We start from the raw sequence: 18798 nt of genomic DNA on the forward strand, positions 1-18798 counted from the left end.
ACACAGTGCCATCTAGGAATCAAGAAATGGGTTCCTGCCAGATACTGGGATTTGTCCAAGTCATCTTAGTTTTGTAAATACATTCTGTGATATTCAGACATTGATGAACTCAACCAACAGAATTTTTTTCAGTATGGCACCCTCATTAAGCAGTGACTGACCATGTAGGTTTGAGTACCCTCCAAAGCTGGGAAAAGACACACTTGGTCTTATCACAAGCTGCTGAATTGGGTGTTGTCTTCATGATATATGTGTACTCCATAGAAGAGTGGAACAATGTTACTAAGTTCTATGACTTCCTTGATTAAATCCAGATTTACTATGGTTAGCAGCTAAGTCATAACTTCCAGGGATATTTCTCCACAGAAAAAGGTTCATTCTCAAGAATAAGCAAAACTGCTACTTGACACAGTTGGCCAATAGTCTTGTCTTATTTAAACCATTGAGCCACATGAATACTGGCAATTTTGTTTTCAAATCAAAGTCCATTCTTATGTATTTCAAAATCATCACATTCAATATCATGCCTTGTAGGAACAGCACAATTGTATTCGGTTTGGCTTAATAGACTAGAACATCTGCAGAATGGAATTGATCCAATGTTGGATAAGAGGGTGCTATAGGAACTTAGCACATACCAGGAAAGTAGAGGGTGTTTTCCTGATCTTCAAAGGGAAAAATAAAGCTGTGTGAAGTGCCACGCTGTTACCTACAAACGCTACTTAGTGTGCATTCTACTCTGGTGCTGTTGACCCAGTTTGTGGTTCCCTCAGAATACTGCAGTCTGATGCAGCACTTCTCACTATGCCACCTACAAACACAGACGTTGACTTCGAACACTTCAATTGTAGATAATTTCCGCAACTCCTAATAACATAGTGTGATACATAATCTCTCTAGGACATGTTTAAATATGGGGTTGCTGAAATCTTATTTGTCAAGCATCCAGAATCTAATCTTGTGACCACAATTTCCTGAATGGTGGTGAAATGGCCTAGCTTAATGGGAGTATGAAAAGGTCTGTTCCATTCATTTGTACTCAGTTCAACTCAGCTACAGATGCTGAATATTCAGTGTCCAATAATTCATTTATACAACTTTACTGAGCACATTTTGTATAAAGCACTAGCTGTGGAAATGATGGCAGACCATTTCTGCTGCTTAAAACCAATCTATGGAAATAGAAACATTTTCCTCTGGCTCTTTAGCAACTTGCTTTAATAGTATTATTTCAGGGGCAACAGAAACAAAATCTTATGGCTGGAGAGAGTCATAGGTCAGGGGTTGGGTAGTACTGTTGTTTTGATAAATATATATGTTATACCATCAAATTGCCCTCTAAATATTTATGTTTATGCCCATTGATTAGTGTAGCTGCCCTTTTGCTCAGAGAAGCTAGTTTTCCTAGGGGGCAATGAGTTTTGAGGGGAAAGTCAAAACTTATCACAGTGCTGAGAATAAGTGACTGATGAGTTCTCAGTGCTGTAGCACAACCTCTGAGGCTCAGGGAAAATTGAGAAAGAAGGTACAGAAAGAATGTAAAAGCCAAAGGATGGGAACAAGTGCTTTGGAACACTCTGTTTTGGATATGAAGTAGCAGTTGCATTTATGACTTCATAGCAGCTGTCATTACATGCACAATATTGGATTCATCAATATTTTGTCATAGCTGATGGGAGAGGGCAAAAAGGCATAACAGGAGGAAAAAATCATGACATAAAAATAGGAGAGCAGGGATGGAGAGATAATTCAGCAGTTAAGGTACTTGTCTGCAAAGCCTGATGATCTGGGTTCTATTCCCCAGTAACCATGTAAAACCAGATGCCCAAGGAGGTACATGCATCTGGAGTTCTTTTGCAGCAGCTGGAGGCTCTGGTGTACCCATTTTCTGTGTCAGTCTCTGTCTTCTCTCTCACTGTCTGCTTGCAAATGAATGAATAAATATTTTGTTTTGAAGGTAGAAGAGTGACTAACTGGCAAAAGAAAGGAGTCAGTGGAGGGGGATTCAGGAAAGGAAAAAGGGAGGATAGTGGAATGGATTGTGACCATCGTATATTGTTTATATGCATAGAAATTGTAAATAGAAAGTTAAAAATATTTATTGACCATTTATAATTCTTTTTTAAAAGAATATTTTTATTTATTTGCAAGTAGAGAGAATGAATGGGTGTGCCAGGGCCTCTTAGCACTACAAATGTACTCAAGATACCTGCACAAGTTTGTACACTGGACTTCATGGTGGTACTAGAAAACTAAACCCAGGCCACTAGGTTTTGAAAGCATGCCTTTAACTGCTTAGCCATCTCTCTAAACTGACCATTTGTATTTGAGAATTCTCTGTTCAGTTTCATACAGTTTAACTGGTTTCTTTATTTGCTTCGTGTTTAATTTTCTGAGTTCTGTGTATATTCTAGATATTAATCTTCTGTCAGATGCTGCTAGTGTTTTCTGTTCAGATTCATATGTTTTATAACCATAAATTTCTATTCTTTATGCAGAAATTTATTTTCTATTAAAATATACAGAACTAACAAAGCTCTGAACAAAGATCAAAATGGTAACATAAAGAAAACTTAAAAACAGAAACTCAAGATATAAACATATGTGTTTATATGGATATGAATACATATGTAAACCTTTATAGAAGTAAACTAAAATATAAAGGAAGTAAAATTGTTTTGGGCTATCCCATCCAGCCTCATATATATATTTCATACAATGCATCCATCCATCCATTAAAATTTACATCTCTTCCACTATTCCCTGTTTTCATTCTGAATTTTGTCTCTTTTTTATCTTCATTTTCTCATCTTCATGTTTTGCTTCAAAATGAATGTTTAGGTGGCTTTCTAAGTAACTGGCTTAATGTGAGATCGGGTATCTGGCTGTTGGTCACTCTTTCCAATCTTTTCTGTTTTCCCATTCCCAGTAAGGATAATTTGTCTAAAAGAAGTAAAAGATCTTTCCCTGCTTCTCAACTTGTAATTCCTTCCTTTAATAACTCATTATCAAGCCAGGTGTGGTGAAGCAGGCCTTTGATCCTAGCACTGAGGACAGTTAGGTAGGAGAATCTCTGAGTTCAAAGCCAGCTTCAAGATAGATAGTCTGGGCTAGAGGAAGATACTGCTTTGAATGCCTCTCCCCCAAAATTCATTCTTTATATTATGAAATTCCCACACAGTTTTGCTTAGAAAATACAAAATATTCTATTGATTTTTTTCTTACTTTCAAAGTTTGGTACTTCTTCATATTGAGATGGAAAAAAAATATAAACATAAAAAAATGATAGCAGGGGCAGAGGGTGCCTTGGATGAAGTGAGCTGGAAGGTCTTAGAGAGAAGAGCCTGGCACAAGCACTCGGTTTTAAAACTGCTATAGTGTATCTACAACGCTTATGATTAAAGACAATACTGAAATAGCCAACACTCCTCATGCTGCCTTCTCTTCACCACCAGCTTTCTGACAGTCTGGCTTGGTTTATGAACCTCCTAAAAGCATTAATCTTCTAAGACCTCATAATAATACTCTGTGGGATAAATTGGATCATTATTACAGAATTGTCAAATCAACAATGCTGGCAAATCAAAGCCCAACCACAGGCCTGTTTCCTACTAAACTATATGGTGAAGATCTGAAGTCCAAGGTCCATGAGAGTCTGTACTGTGCTGCTAGAACCTGGGCTTGACTATAGCATACCGGCACATTGATGATGACAAGAGAAGTAGCATTCAGCTATAAAATGTATGAGAGGAATTCTTTACACCGATATGTGTCAAGCTGATAAGGTCCAGCAGTTTAAGCAGGATCCACCCGCAACAACATGTCTTCACTCAATTTTCAATGTGTGTACAGGAGATAAGTTGCTCTCCTATGAGAAATATGGTCATCTTCAGGTTAATGCAGTGTTGCTTTCTCCTTTTCCCTGTGAAAGTAATTTCCTCAGGACTCCAGATTATCTGTAACACTAATGCCATTTCTTTTATTCAAAGTCTTGTATTTTGTGTGGAAGGAGTTTACTGTGTACCTGACTTTGGTGTTTGGGAAAGAGAAAGCAAATATGACAATGGCAGCACAAAGCTACATTCAAGCTCTGTTAGTTTAGCAAAAGCAGTTCTAGAAGCAATTTATGGATTCAACCACTTTGGCAGCTAGGGTTGTTCTTGGTCAGTGATATTTGTGGATCATGATGCTCACAATCAAAACAGGAAAACTTTGTGCTCATTGCTACACAGAGAATCAAGATCTCATGACACAGATGCCACCCTGCTCTGCTGCATTGGCTACCCTGCATCAGCTACCCTGCATTTGCCCTGGATGAGAGATTCTATTCAGCCAGGCACTTGATAAACAGGTCAGAAAATCTAAAGGAAAATGTAGATTCAAGCATTTCTTGAGAGATGGGAATAGAACATCATTGGAAGATCCCAACAGATGCTATTACAAACCAGCTGAGTTTAAGCTATTTGATGGCATTGAATGATAATTTCCTATATTTTTTCTTTACATGATGATTTGTGGAGTCTATAAAAGCAATCCCCAACAAGTAAAAGATTATCAGCATCTTTTGACTTCCATGCTTTTCCAGATCACAGGATATCCTGTTACACCAAAGTACTATTATATGCCAGCTGACTTTGTAGAATATGAAAAGGAAAACCCTGGTACACAAAAGCGATTTCCTAGCAGCTGTGGCTATTATGGAAAACTTCCTTTAAGGAAAACACCTAGCCGAGGAGTTAATCAGTTCTAAAAGCACTGATCCTATTCAGTGCTTTGTCCCACTGAAGAATCAATGTAATCTGAGCATGAGATACTCGAGAATCAGGGCCACTGGCAAACAACTTGGTAGTTCATGTAGCACTCACAGCAGAAATCCAGCACCTTCAAGTTTTTCTAAACACATGTGGTATTCAAACACAAATGCTTCAGCAAGTGGAGCCCATGCAGATCTGGCCTCAGCAGGAGTCCATGATATCCTATGTCCATTTGGGTTTCAAAATGGTATGAAAAATGAGGACTGTATAGAAGGCCAGATAGACCTATTGGCTGCCACAGTACATCAGGGTTTCATAGCATCCTAGGAAAAACTAGTTTGTTACCCTATCATCTTTGACCTAAGTTATTTCTAAATGTCTCAAGATGTTTTACTGCTGATAGATGACATAAAGAATGTGCTTCAGTTCATTAAGCAATATTGAAAAATGAATGAATGCCCACCCTTCCTTGTTCTCATCTAGGAAGACAATATAAGGGGTAGCCAGTTCATCCCTATATTAGACATGCTAGCAGCATTTTTTTCTTTTTTCTTTTTTTTAGTTGACAACTTCTATACTTATAGACAATAAGCCATATTTCTCTCCCCTCCCCAACTTCTCCTTCACAACTCTGCTCTCCATTATATCCCCTTCCTCTCTCCATTATTCTCTTTTAAAATTTGATGTCATTATCTTTTCCTCCTGTTATGAAGGTCTTGTGTAGATATTGCTAGGCACTTCAAGGTCATGGATATCGAGGCCAATTTCTGTCTGGACAGTTGCACTGTAAGGAGTGGTACTCTTCTTTGGCTCTTACATTCTTTCTGCCACCTCTTCCATAAGGGACCCTGAGTGTTAGAAGGTGTGATAGAAATGTTTCAGTTCTGGACACTAGTCCATCCCTTCTTCTCAGCACTATGCTGCTTTTTTTTTGGATCTTCCCAGTGGTCATTGCCATCTGAAAAGAGAAGCTTCTCTACCCAGAAGTGAGGGTAGAATTAATATATGAACATGAACATTAAGTGTGGTCCTTTCAGGGAAGTTTGGGGAGAATAATATATGCATTTATCCAGACAAGAGCAAGCTTTACACCACTAAGGCTCATGCCTTCCCCTGCCATAGGCTTTTGATTAGATTTTCACTACCAGGAATGTATTCCCTCCCATAGAGAGGGGCTTCAGTCTAATTAGAGAGCAGTTTGTTTCCCCCAGAGCAGACGTGCCACTATTGTACTTGTTCAGTCATTTAGCCTATCTGGCCAAACTTTAAGGTTCCAGTGTCCACTGTTTTCACTGCTGATGACTTCTGTCTCCCATAAGGCTGCATATAGTGCAGCTTTTTTTTCCAGCTTTCAGTTGGCTGGTCTACAGGGAGAAGGTTTTCTGTTCAGTACCCGGTTGATTTCTTAGTAACCTTGCTGCTCAGGCATGTGAAGTCTTCAGCAATAGGTTCATACAATCTGTTTCTCACGGTAAACCAAGGGCCTTGGCAAGAGCCTGTAATGTTTTGAAGGCAATGGGGACCTCCCTGGCCAACAACTCACTGGAAGCTATCCCATCCCTGGCACAGAAAATTTCCTAGTAACAATTTATGGCTTCTGGATGTACCATTATTCAAAAAAGTAGGTTTTCATATGTCTTATTCAGAATAACTTGAATTTTGATTGACCCTTCCCCCTGATCTTCTTTGTACAATCTCTTCCCCTAGCCTCATTTAGGCCTTTCCTCTCCCTGTAATCTGTTCTTCTACTTACATATATACAATGTCATCCCCTTAAATCCTCCCCTTTCCTCCCTCCTTTATAGCCTTTTTCTAGCTTGCTGACCTCTGCTAACGATTTTTAGTTCCAGCTCATACACAAGTCTATACATTTGTAGATAGGATCCAAACATATCCTTAGCAAAAGTAACACCTCTGAGATGCCGTCAAGAAGGCACTATTAAGATGGTGGCGTAGGTACCACGCCAAAGCAGCCTAGGGGGGAAAAAGACCAAAAAAACTCAGCAAAATACACACTTTTAATAAAAAGTGAGGTGCATAGGAAATTGAAGCAGCAGCGGAGAAGTAGAAGAGTTCCAGAGCATCCAGAGCCTGCACAGGTGGGAAAAGTGGCTCTGGCAGCTTGGCCAACCGCCGCGGCCACGGGGTGCACCAGAAAGCCGCCAGGCTAGGCTCCAGCTGCGGAAAAGCCAGGTGCAGGAGCTTTCCCTCACACCGACGCTCTCTGCAACTCGGGAAACGTGAGGGGAGAGCGGCAGCGAGCAATGGAGGAGCAGACCGCGAGGTAGAATGCTTGGAGCAGCGAGAGAACCACAGCAGCTGCGGCTCCCTCTCCTCCCCCACTACCTGAGCCCAGCTCCAGTGAACAGAGCAGCGGCCTGGGACCTGGCCATGCCAACTTGGGCTGACAGCGGGACCCAAGCAGGAGCAGAGTTCAGCAGCAACATCAGCGGCTCCAGCAACAGTAACAGCTGCCCCAGCAGCAGCAGACCCAGAAGTGGCAGCAGTGGCAGACTCGGCAGCAGCAGCTTCAGGGGGAGCAGCGGCAGTGGACACAGCAGCAGCCACTTCAGCAGCAGTGGTGGCTGCAGCAGTGGCAGCTACAGCAGCAGCAGAGGCAGCGGCAGCGGTGGGTCCAGCAGCAACACCTTCAGCAGCAGTGGCTACAGACCCAGCAGGGGCAGCTTGAGCAGCAGCAGTTCCAGCAGCAGAGGTGCTGATCTGCAGGGCCACACTTGCCAGGCTCAGTTTGCCCCACAGGAAAAGCAAGTGCCCAGCTCCACAAATCAGAACAGCAGCCCGACGACCCAGGCAGCAACTTGACTGAGACCAAAATCATCCAAAGTAACTGAGATTGCACCAGGGAAGGGTCTCACTTGGTCGCAAGCTGACTTGGATCCCTCAACAGACCAGAAATATTAACCTCTTTGTTGATAGAGGATCTGGTTGTTATAATAACTATTCTTGCATGCATACTCGGGGCTGTTTTTGATTGAATGTGTACAGTGTTTAGTTAAATTTTAGAATCTACCTGTATTTTATTCCACTCAGCCTGCTTGAATACTCCTATAGCAGGGAAACTCAACCCCTAAGAACATCTTTGTAGATGCTCTGAGAGTCTTAAGAGACACACCTAACACCTTAAGGTCCTACCCTGAAAATATATTACATCAAATCAATTGATACAGCTAAGAATACACAGCTAGCTAGAAAATCCAAGCATTAACTTAATCCAAGATGCAAAAATATATACATTATAACACAAGAAACACTAAAAAGCAAGATGATATAAATCCACCTAAAAGTATTAATGCATCAAAAATGTCCTCCAGTGAGAAAGAGTTAGAGGAAATGCCTGAGAAAGAGTTCAAAAGAATGATTATAAATATATTCAAAGAGGTCAAAGAACACATCAAAACAATCAAAGAAGAAATCAAAGAGGAAATCAAAGGAATCAAAGAAGATGCAGGACACCAATTTAATGAAATAAAGAAGGCAATACAAGACATAAATAAGGAAATAGAAATAATTAAGAAAAACCAGTCAGAATTACTAGCAATGAAGAACACAGTTAATGAAATAAAAAACTCTGTAGAAAATCTCACCAGTAGGATGGATGAGGGAGAGGACAGACTATCTAAGCTAGAAGACCAGGTGGCAGACCTAATGAAGTTCAACAAAGAGAAAAACAAACTTATAGAAAAGTATGAGTGGGAATTTCAAGATATTCAAGACACTATGAAAAGATCCAATATAACAATTCAGGGCATAGTAGAAGAAAAAGAACTCCACTCCAGAGGCATAGTAGGCGTCTTCAACAAAATCATAGAAGAAAATTTCCCCCAAATTGGGAAAGAGGTGCCAGTGCAGATACAGGAAGCCTTTAGAACCCCAGCCAGACAAAACCCAGAAAGAACCTCTCCTTGCCATATTATAATCAAACTTCCAAACACACACACCAAAGAAAAAATATTGAAAGCAGTTAGAGAGAAAAATCAAGTTACCTACAAAAGCAAGCCCATCAGGATGACAGCAGATTATTCAACACAAACTTTTAAAGCCAGAAGGGCTTGGAGTGATATATTCCAAGTTCTGAAAGATAACAACTGTCAAACAAGGTTACTTTATCCTGCAAAGTTATCCATTCAAATAGATGGAGAAATAAAGACATTCCATGACAAAAGCAGATTAAAGGAGTATTTGAAGACAAAACCAGCTCTACAGAAAATACTTGATAGAATCCTCCAGGCTGAAGAAAAGGAAAAGCACACATATAAGGAACCTAGAAAAAACAAGCAATACTCAAATACTAGTTAACAGAAGAGAATGCAGGTAGAACCAGAAACACACACACACACACACACACAAATGGCAAACATAAGTACACACCTTTCAATAATATCTCTTAATATCAACGGCCTCAATGCCCCAACGAAAAGACATAGATTCGCAGACTGGGTTAAAAAGCAGGATCCTACAATTTGTTGTCTCCAAGAAACTCATCTTTCTAAAAAGGATAGACATTATCTTAGGGTTAAAGGTTGGAAGACGGTGTTTCAAGCAAATGGGCCTAGAAAACAAGCAGGGGTTGCTATCCTAATATCAGACAGGGTAGACTTTGGTCCGACGTTAGTCAAGAAAGATAAGGAAGGTCACTTTATATTGATTAAGGGCACACTGCAACAGGAGGACATTACAATCCTAAACATATATGCACCTAACATGGGGGCTCCCAAATTCGTCAAACAAACACTATTAGAACTAAGGTCACAGATAACACCAAACACAGTGGTGGTGGGTGACTTTAGCACCCCACTCTCATCAATTGACAGGTCATCCCGGGAAAGAATAAACAGAGAGGCATCTGGACTAAATGAGGTCATAGAAGGAATGGACTTAACAGATATATACAGGACATTTCATCCAAAGGCTGCAGAATATACATTCTTTTCAGCAGCACATGGAACATTCTCTAAAATAGATCATATATTAGGACACAAAGCAAATCTTAACAAATTCAGGAAAATTGAAATAATTCCTTGCATTCTATCTGACCACAATGGAATTAAACTACAAATCAGTAACAAGAAAGGGTATAGAGCATACACAAAATCATGGAAACTAAACAATACACTACTAAATGATGAATGAATCAATGAAGAAATCAAAAAGGAAATCAAAAAATTTATAGAGTCAAATGATAATGAGAACACAACATACCAAAATCTCTGGGACACAATGAAGGCAGTTCTAAGAGGTAAATTTATAGCCTTGAGTGCCTATATTAAGAAATTAGAAAGGTTGCAAGTAAACGACCTAATGCTTCGCATTAAAGTCTTGGAAAAAGAAGAACAAGGCAAACCAAAAATCAGTAGATGGGAAGAAATAATAAAGATTAGGGCAGAAATTAATGAAATAGAAACAAAAGGAACAATCCAAAGAATCAATGAAACAAAGAGTTGGTTCTTTGAAAGGATAAACAAGATTGATAAACCCTTAGCAAATCTGACCAAAAGAAAGAGAGAAGAGACACAAATTAATAAAATCAGAGATGAACAAGGTAACATCACAACAGATTCCAGAGAAATTCAAAAAATCATAGGGACATACTATAAAAGCATATACTCCACAAAGTATGAAAATCTGAAAGAAATGGATGATTTCCTTGATCTATATGACCTACCTAAATTAAATCAAAATGAGATTAGTCACTTAAATAGACCTATAACAAGCATGGAGATCCGAACAGTTATCAATAATCTCCCAACTAAAAAGAGCCCAGGCTCGGACTGATTCACTGCTGAATTTTACCAGACTTTTAAGGAAGAGCTAACACCATTGCTTCTTAAGCTTTTCCAGGAAATAGAAAAAGAAGGAATTCTACAGAACTCCTTCTATGAGGCCAGCATCACCCTGATATCAAAACAAGGCAAAGATAGATCAAAAAAAGAAAATTACAGACCAATCTCCCTCATGAACATAGATGCAAAAATTCTCAACAAAATATTGGCAAACAGAATACAAGAGTATATCAAAAAGATCATTCACCCTGACCAAGTAGGCTTTATCCCAGAGATGCAGGGATGGTTCAACATACGCAAATCTATAAATGTAATACATTACATAAACGGGTTGAAGGACAAAAATCACATGATCACCTCATTAGACGCAGAGAAAGCATTTGACAAAATCCAGCATCCCTTCTTGATAAAAGTCCTACAGAGACTGGGAATAGAAGGAACATATCTCAATATAATAAAAGATATTTGTGACAAGCCTACAGCCAACATATTACTAAATGGGGAAAAACTGGAAGCTTTTCCACTAAAATCAGGAACAAGACAAGGGTGTCCACTGTCCCCACTTCTATTTAATATAGTTTTGGAAGTCTTAGCCATAGCAATAAGGCAAGAGACACACATAAAAGGGATACAAATTGGAAAGGAAGAAATCAAGTTATCATTATTTGCAGATGACATGATTCTATACATAATGGACCCTAAAGACTCTACTAGCAAGCTGTTAGAGCTGATCAAAACCTACAGCTATGTAGCAGGATACAAAATAAATACACAGAATACAGTAGCCTTCATATATGCTAACAACAAACACACAGAGGATGAAATCAGAGAATCATTCCCATTCACAATTGCATCAAAAAAAAAAAATAAAGTACCTTGGAATAAACCTAACCAAGGAAGTAAAGAATCTATACAATGAGAACTTTAAAACACTCAAGTGAGAAATTGCAGAAGACACTAGAAAGTTTAGAAACATCCTTTGTTCCTGGATTGGAAGAATCAATATTGTGAAAATGGCAATCTTACCTAAGGCAATCTACACATTTAATGCAATCCCTATCAAAATTCCAAAGGCTTTCTTCATGGAAATAGAAAAAACAATCCAAAAATTCATTTGGAATCACAAAAAACCTCGAATATCTAAAATAATACTGAGCAACAAAAAAGAGGCTGGTGGTATCACCATACCTGATTTTAACCTATACTACAGAGCCATAGTAACAAAAACAGCATGGTACTGGCACAAAAACAGACATGTAGATCAGTGGAACAGAATAGAGGACCCAGAGGTAAGCCCAAGTAGCTATAGCCATCTGATATTCGATAAAAATGCCAAAAATACTCAATGGAGAACAGACAGCCTCCTCAGCAAATGGTGTGTTGAAAACTGGATATATATCTGCAGAAGGATGAAAATAGATTCTTCTCTCTCGCCATGCACAAGAATTAAAAGTGCAAATGGATTAAAGACTTTAACATCAGACCTGAAACTCTGAAACTGCTAGAGGAAAAAGTAGGGGAAACCCTTCAACATATTGGTCTTGGCTAAGACTTTCTGAATACAACCCCAATTGCTCAGGCAATAAAACCACAGATTAACCACTGGGACCTAATGAAATTACAAAGATTTTGCACCGCAAAGGACACAGTGAAAAAAGCAAAGAGGCAACCTACAGAATGGGAAAAAAATCTTCGCCAGCCATATATCTGATAAAGGATTAATATCTAGGATATACAAAGAACTCAAAAAGTTAAATAATAAGGAATCAAACAAGCCAATCAAAAAATGGGCAATGGAGCTAAATAGAGCATTCGCAAAGGAAGATATACGAATGGCATATAAGCATCTAAAAAAATGTTCTACGTCACTAGTCATCAGGGAAATGCAGATTAAAACTACATTGAGATTCCATCTCACTCCTGTCAGATTGGCCACCATCATGAAAACAAATGATCATAAATGTTGGCGGGGATGTGGCAAAAAAGGAACCCTTCTGCACTGCTGGTGGGAATGCAATCTGGTCCAGCCATTGTGGAAAGCAGTGTGGAGGTTCCTAAAACAGCTAGAGATTGATCTACCATATGACCCAGCTATAGCACTCCTAGGCATATATCCAAAGGACTCATCTCATTTCCTTAGAAGTACGTGCTCAACCATGTTTATTGCTGCTCAATTTATAATAGCTGGGAAATGGAACCAGCCTAGATGTCCCTCAACTGATGAGTGGATAATGAAGATGTGGCACATTTATACAATGGAGTTCTACTCAGCAGTAAAGAAAAATGAAGTTATGAAATTTGCAGAAAAATGGATGGACCTGGAAAGTATTATACTAAGTGAGGTAACCCAGGCCCAGAAAGCTAAGTGCCACATGTTCTCTCTCATATGTGGATCCTAGCTACAGATGACTGGGCTTCTGCGTGAGAATGAAAATACTTAGTAGCAGAGGCCAGTAAGTTAAAAAGGACACATAAAGGGTAGAGAAAGGAAGGGAGCAGGATACTTAATAGGTTGATATTGTATATATGTAATTACAATGATTGTAATGGGGAGGTAATATGATAGAGAATGGAATTTCAAATGGCAAAGTGTGGGGGTGGGGAGGGAGGGAATTACCATGGGATATATTTTATAATCATGGAAAATATTAATAAAAATTTAAAAAAAATGTAACACCTCTTGAGGAATCACCATACCCAATCCAAAGCTATATTACAAAGCCATAGTACTAAAAACAACATGGTACTGGCATAAAAACAGGATTATAGACCAATGGAACAGAACTGAGGACCCAGACTTTGTTTTCATCTGGGAAGACAAGATAAGATACGAGGTAGCCAGTTCATCCCTGTATTAGACATGCTAGCAGCATGTAAAAAAAAAAAAAAGAATGGTTGGAGGACTCAACGTACATGTTGATCATCCACAGACATTAATATCTGTAGTAGAACAACTTGACTTCCTATGAATCAATGGCACAGAAAAGCTTCCAGAATTTGAGTTCTGAGGAACTAGAATTTCCCAAACACTGAAAAGTTACATGGCAAAGCAGCACCGCTAATGCTCCAGAGCTGAAACAGCAAGCAGACATCAGTGGTGCTGAATGGCAAAACAAGCCCACTCGCTAAATTCTTCAGAAGCTGTATGACTGCAGTTGTCTGGCCAGCCAAACCATCCTGCTGGGTATACTGCTTAAAAGAGAGGGTCCTAACTTCATCACAATGAAAGGTACCATTTCTGATCACACTGAGAGAGTATATAGAAGAGCTGGCTGCAAAAAGCTTTAGTCTGTTATATGCCATGCAACAAGTCTTTTAAGTAAAGTAGTGGACAGCCTGGCCCCATCTATTACTAATGTTTTAGTGCCAGGCAAACAGGTAATCCTGGTTGCCTCTGGAAATCCTTTGTCCCCATGAGTGATTAAGAATGTCATCTACTATAAGTGTAATAGGACGAGAGGGGAGCAGCCATTCAGCAAGAACTGCTCATATGTATTGGCTAGATCATCTCTAATAACCTGGAGTTATTCAGTGGCATGCTGAAAATACAAATTGGATGGATTATCCATGCCACGGACTATGAACTACAGATCTGCAGTGGAGACAAGCCAGATGTAGACCTGTGTCATCAGCTGTCACCCAGTGACCTGAAGCAGCTTCTGCTGGACATTCTCCAGCCTCAGCAGAAGGGAAGATGTTGGCTGCACAGGTGTCAGATTGATGGCTCTTTCAATAGAACTCCCTCGGGGTTCTATGACAGAGCATGGCAGATCCTGGAACGCACTCTCAATGGTATTGTTATAGTTGGAAAGCATTCGTCACAGCAACTGGCCCTGTCAGTTATGACCATGTATGAGATGAGCTTTTCTCTCCTTGTTGAAGCTATGCTGGGAAATATTGACCAGCCAAAGTACAGACAGCTCGTGGTGGAGTTACTTACGGTTGTATCCATTGTACTGGAAAGAAGCCCTGAGTTAGAATTTCAAGACAAATTAGATCTAGACAGACTGGTCAAAAACGCATTTCATGAATTTCAAAAGGTTGAGAGTCGGCTAAAAGAAATTGAAAAATAGGATCATATGACTTCCTTTTACAACGCTCCCCCATGGGAAAAGGAGGAACCTGCACCTATTTGACCAATGAATTTGCTACTGGAAGAAGTCAAGGGAAAGAGCGCTGCTAGAGTCTTGTTAGTTAGGGGGCGCCGTTGAGACGCATATTCTAGCTGTGTTTTGTGTCGAAGTGTAATCCAAGCAGCCACTAATGGATGAAATGATGATGCCGTGGGATGCTGGCCATACTCAGTAAGTCCATTGGAGGGTCATGCCATTGCTTGGCTAATGCTAAATGTTTTTAATCAAATGAAAATCAGGTTTTCATGGCTTATGCCAACTACCTTAATAATATTCACTGAACAATAGTTTATGAATTGAAAATTCACTGCTGCATGTTTTACAATCAAATATTTCATCAAGATGGATCTTCTTCTTTAGATTGAATTCTCACCTTCTTGTTAAAATGAATTTGTAAACCAGTCATGTTTACTCTGGGAATTAAGAGGTATTGAAGGAATAGTGAATATTTTTAAAGTGATATTGTTGTTCTCAAAGAAAAAGTAAGCAGCTGATATTTGATTTTCAGGAACTACATTGTTGTAGTATATAAAGCTATGGTATAATTTTTACCTTGTAAACTTGACCATAGTTTTGTATTTATTCTAAGAATGAGGGTTGGACTAAACTATCATGTAATAAATCCATACCTTATCAAGTTTTCTTTACACTTCTAAGTATGTGTACACATGTTCATAAGTATGTTAAACTTTGGACTGTTAAACTTGCAAAAGCCATGTAATTCTAACAAAATTTATAAAAAAGAGACAGATGGAAAAAAAATTCCTCTGATGCAGATTCCTGGAGGAAGCTTATAATAAACTGCATTATTTCTTTCCTTGAGTAGTTTTTTTTAATGTTATAGAGGGGATTTTTAGTAGCTGGATCTTCAGCAGATTGTTCTAAACAAATTTTACAAAAAACACTCTGCCACCACAAAAAAATTTAAAATAGTAATGCCACTGAGAATGATCAAATGAACAAAAACTAGAAATACTTTCTTACCATTTATCCTAGACATAACATGAGCAAAGTTTACTGAAATAAGCCTTCCTTTCTGTAACCTTCCTGACCATATCTGATCCTCTTGTGATAAATGGGGAATGCAACATCTGCTGTCACCACATCTACTATACTATGCTATGTCCATCTACTGACTTACTCCATGGACATTTCTTGAACATCCATGTTGAGCCAGCCATTATTCTAGGCAAGAGATTATAACAAGAAACAGTATATACAAGGGAAGAAAGTAAATTAATTTTAGACAATGATGAGATCGATAGAGAAAACAAAGCAGGGCGATGTGAAGAAAAGAGGGTTATGGTGGGGATCAGCTACACACAAATGACCTTCTTTTGTGACTTGAAACAATCACAATGTAAACTTTCCCAGTACCTTGTGTTGGATTAGTCCAGCTTGGAGATGCTTCTGATCTATATTTAGAAGTCTAAGGCCCTTCATGTTCATTTGGAGATATTTGTTGGCTCTGGAAAGTCTATAATGGCCTCTGCCTCTCCCAGGTCTCTGCTTGTGAGAATTTTTATTTAGTAGGTGCAGCCTAGCAGTCCTCATACCTTACTGGCTTACACAGAAGATAAAGTAGAACTGGTAGGCCTTTTAAAATTTAGGCTCAAAATAGTCAGTGTCATTTCTACAACACTCTATTGGTGGAAACTAACCATAGACAATGTAGATGCAAGGAGAGGAAAAGAGAACACCATCTCTTCATGGATGAAGCAATCAGTAGCTATCTTTAATTCATCACAGGGTAGCATTTTGCTTAATAACCCTTTTCAGCAGACTTTAAGCTCAATGAAGGAAGGGATAATAGCTACTGCTTCTCAATATTGTTATACAAGTATCTAGCACTGATGCCAAAAATGAATGTTAATAGGATCCAAGATGGTATATGGCACACAGAATCTTCTAGAATCTTCCAGGAATAAACTGGGGGAATCTGGAAAACAACTATCAAAAGACAAGGATGGTGGACAAAAAATCTCTAATCTAATAGCAAAGAAAAATATAAAATGAAAAAGTAGAATGGCAAAAATAAAGAGTCTATTCTGGAGGGATTGTCATGCCCTGGGGAGCTTTCCCCTCCCAGGGAGAAGGGGTAACTGAAGTTTAAGTTAGAGATCCTCAGAAAATACATACTGTACCTTCAGTAACAGACATACTAAAAAAGAAAACGGTAAGAAAGAAGTAAGAGAAAAGTTGCACATAGGAAGAAGACATGGCAGAAAATCCTCTCTTCTACAAAGTGCATTCCATGTTAGCTTGGCCTAAGGTGAGACTCTGCCTCTAAAAATCTAATCACCATCATCATCATCATCATCATCATCATCATCTCCCCTGAAGAGTTGGTGGCTTGGCAACTGCAGCCCAACCATGAACCATACTCTCAGAAAAGTTAGAGCAAATGTCGTAGAACTGTACACTTCACCCTGGCAAGCATAATACCTTTGGACTGTGGATAGGAAACTGTAAATCAGAACTGTGCAATATTCAACAAGGTAGAAAGCTGGTTGGAGATAGAGTTTATAGGGGAACATGGATAGACAAGTCCTAAGCGGAGTGCCTAGATTTGGGAAGGAGTTCACAGGCAGATCAATCCAGCATGCACAATACTTATGAAGGAGCAGATAAAGGAGTGATCATTATCTGCGAATTTACCTTGCAAAGCACTGTACAGAGGTGTGAAAGGTACCTGTGAGCCAGGAAAGGAGAATCAAGAAGTTAAAGGTGGCACCCGTAAGTAAGAACATGCTGCATTCAGGCTCTTTCCCATTTACTTCTCTCTTGCATATTGATTCTTCTTTAAGGGCCCATTGTCAACCTCACAGGTCTTCTCCAAACTGCTGTGTTCTCATCCTTTCTCTCTCTTCTCTGCTCATCTTTTTCTTTAATTCTTCTTTCAATAGGCTAGCCTGGTGTTGCTGTTACCTTTGTGTTTCTGGGACAAACATCTGACTAGAGGCAGCTTATAGGAAGAAATGTTTATTTCAGGCTTACAGATTCCAGGGGAAGCCTTTCATGGCCAAAGACATGCCAACACCAGAAAGCATGAGCAGCTACAGATCAAGTTGATTGTCAAATTACCTTATCTCTTACCCTACACAAAAATCAACTATAAAAGGATTAGAGACTTTAACATGAAATCTGAAACTGTTAGAGAAAGAAATAAGGAAAAATTTTCAAGCTATAGTACTGGATAAGTTCTTTCTTAAGGGCACTGTGGTTGTCCAGGAAATAAGATCAACAAATGAAAAATGAGATATCATGAAATTAATCAGCTTCTGGACAGCAAAAGAAATAGTTAAGAGGTAAGAGACCACCTGCAGAGTAGGAGAGAATCTTGGCATAGTACGTATCTGGCAGAAGATTAATATCTAGAATGTTCAAAGAACTCAAAAAAGTGAACATCACACAAACAAATAGACCAATAAAAATTGAGAGGGCTGGAGAGATGTCTTAGTGGTTAAAAGTTCTTGCTTGCAAAGCCTGACTGCCTTGGTTCAATTTCCCAGTACACATGTAAAGCCAGATGCACAAAGTGGAGCATAGGTTTGAAGTTGCCTTACAGTTACAAGAGACCCTAGCATACCTGCTCATTCTCACTCTCTCTCTCTCCCCCTTGAAAATAAATAAGACATATTTTTTTTAATTTAATTTATTAGTTTTCTTTTCAGCAAATACAGGCAGTTTGGTACCATTGTTTAGGCTCATCCATGATCTACCCCCTCCCATTGGACCCTCCTTGTTGATATAAATGGGTCGTGCATTGTGGAGTTAGCCCACAGGTATTGGTACGATAAAGGTCTCTGCATATCATGGCGCAACATGTAACTCTGACATTCTTTCCGCCCCCTCTTCTGCAAAATTTCCCTGAGCCATTTTGGGTCTGCTTCAGTGCTGAGGTGTTGGGGGCCTCTGAGGCTCTGGCTCTCTGATTTGGTAGGAGTTGATTTTTCTCTGTGTTGGTCTCCTTCTCCTTTGTGCTGGTATCCGGTTCATCAGGAAAACATCACCCTTGCTTGTTTCGCCAATTGTCCTTAGTTTCAGTCGGGCCCCTTTTGAGGTATGTTGGGGCAGCTCTCTCCTTAGGATCTGCATCTATCTGAAAAA

The 18798-nt window shown here is 39.3% G+C and overlaps 1 pseudogene; it reads left to right on the top strand.

Annotated features, from left to right (window-relative positions):
• Positions 1–3282: 3282 nt before the first annotated feature.
• LOC101610046 lies at positions 3283–14628 on the top strand (annotated as a pseudogene).
• The last annotated feature ends 4170 nt before the right edge of the window (positions 14629–18798 follow it).

Source organism: Jaculus jaculus, chromosome 8, assembly GCF_020740685.1.
Source record: "Jaculus jaculus isolate mJacJac1 chromosome 8, mJacJac1.mat.Y.cur, whole genome shotgun sequence".
NCBI classification, from domain to species: Eukaryota; Metazoa; Chordata; class Mammalia; order Rodentia; family Dipodidae; genus Jaculus; species Jaculus jaculus.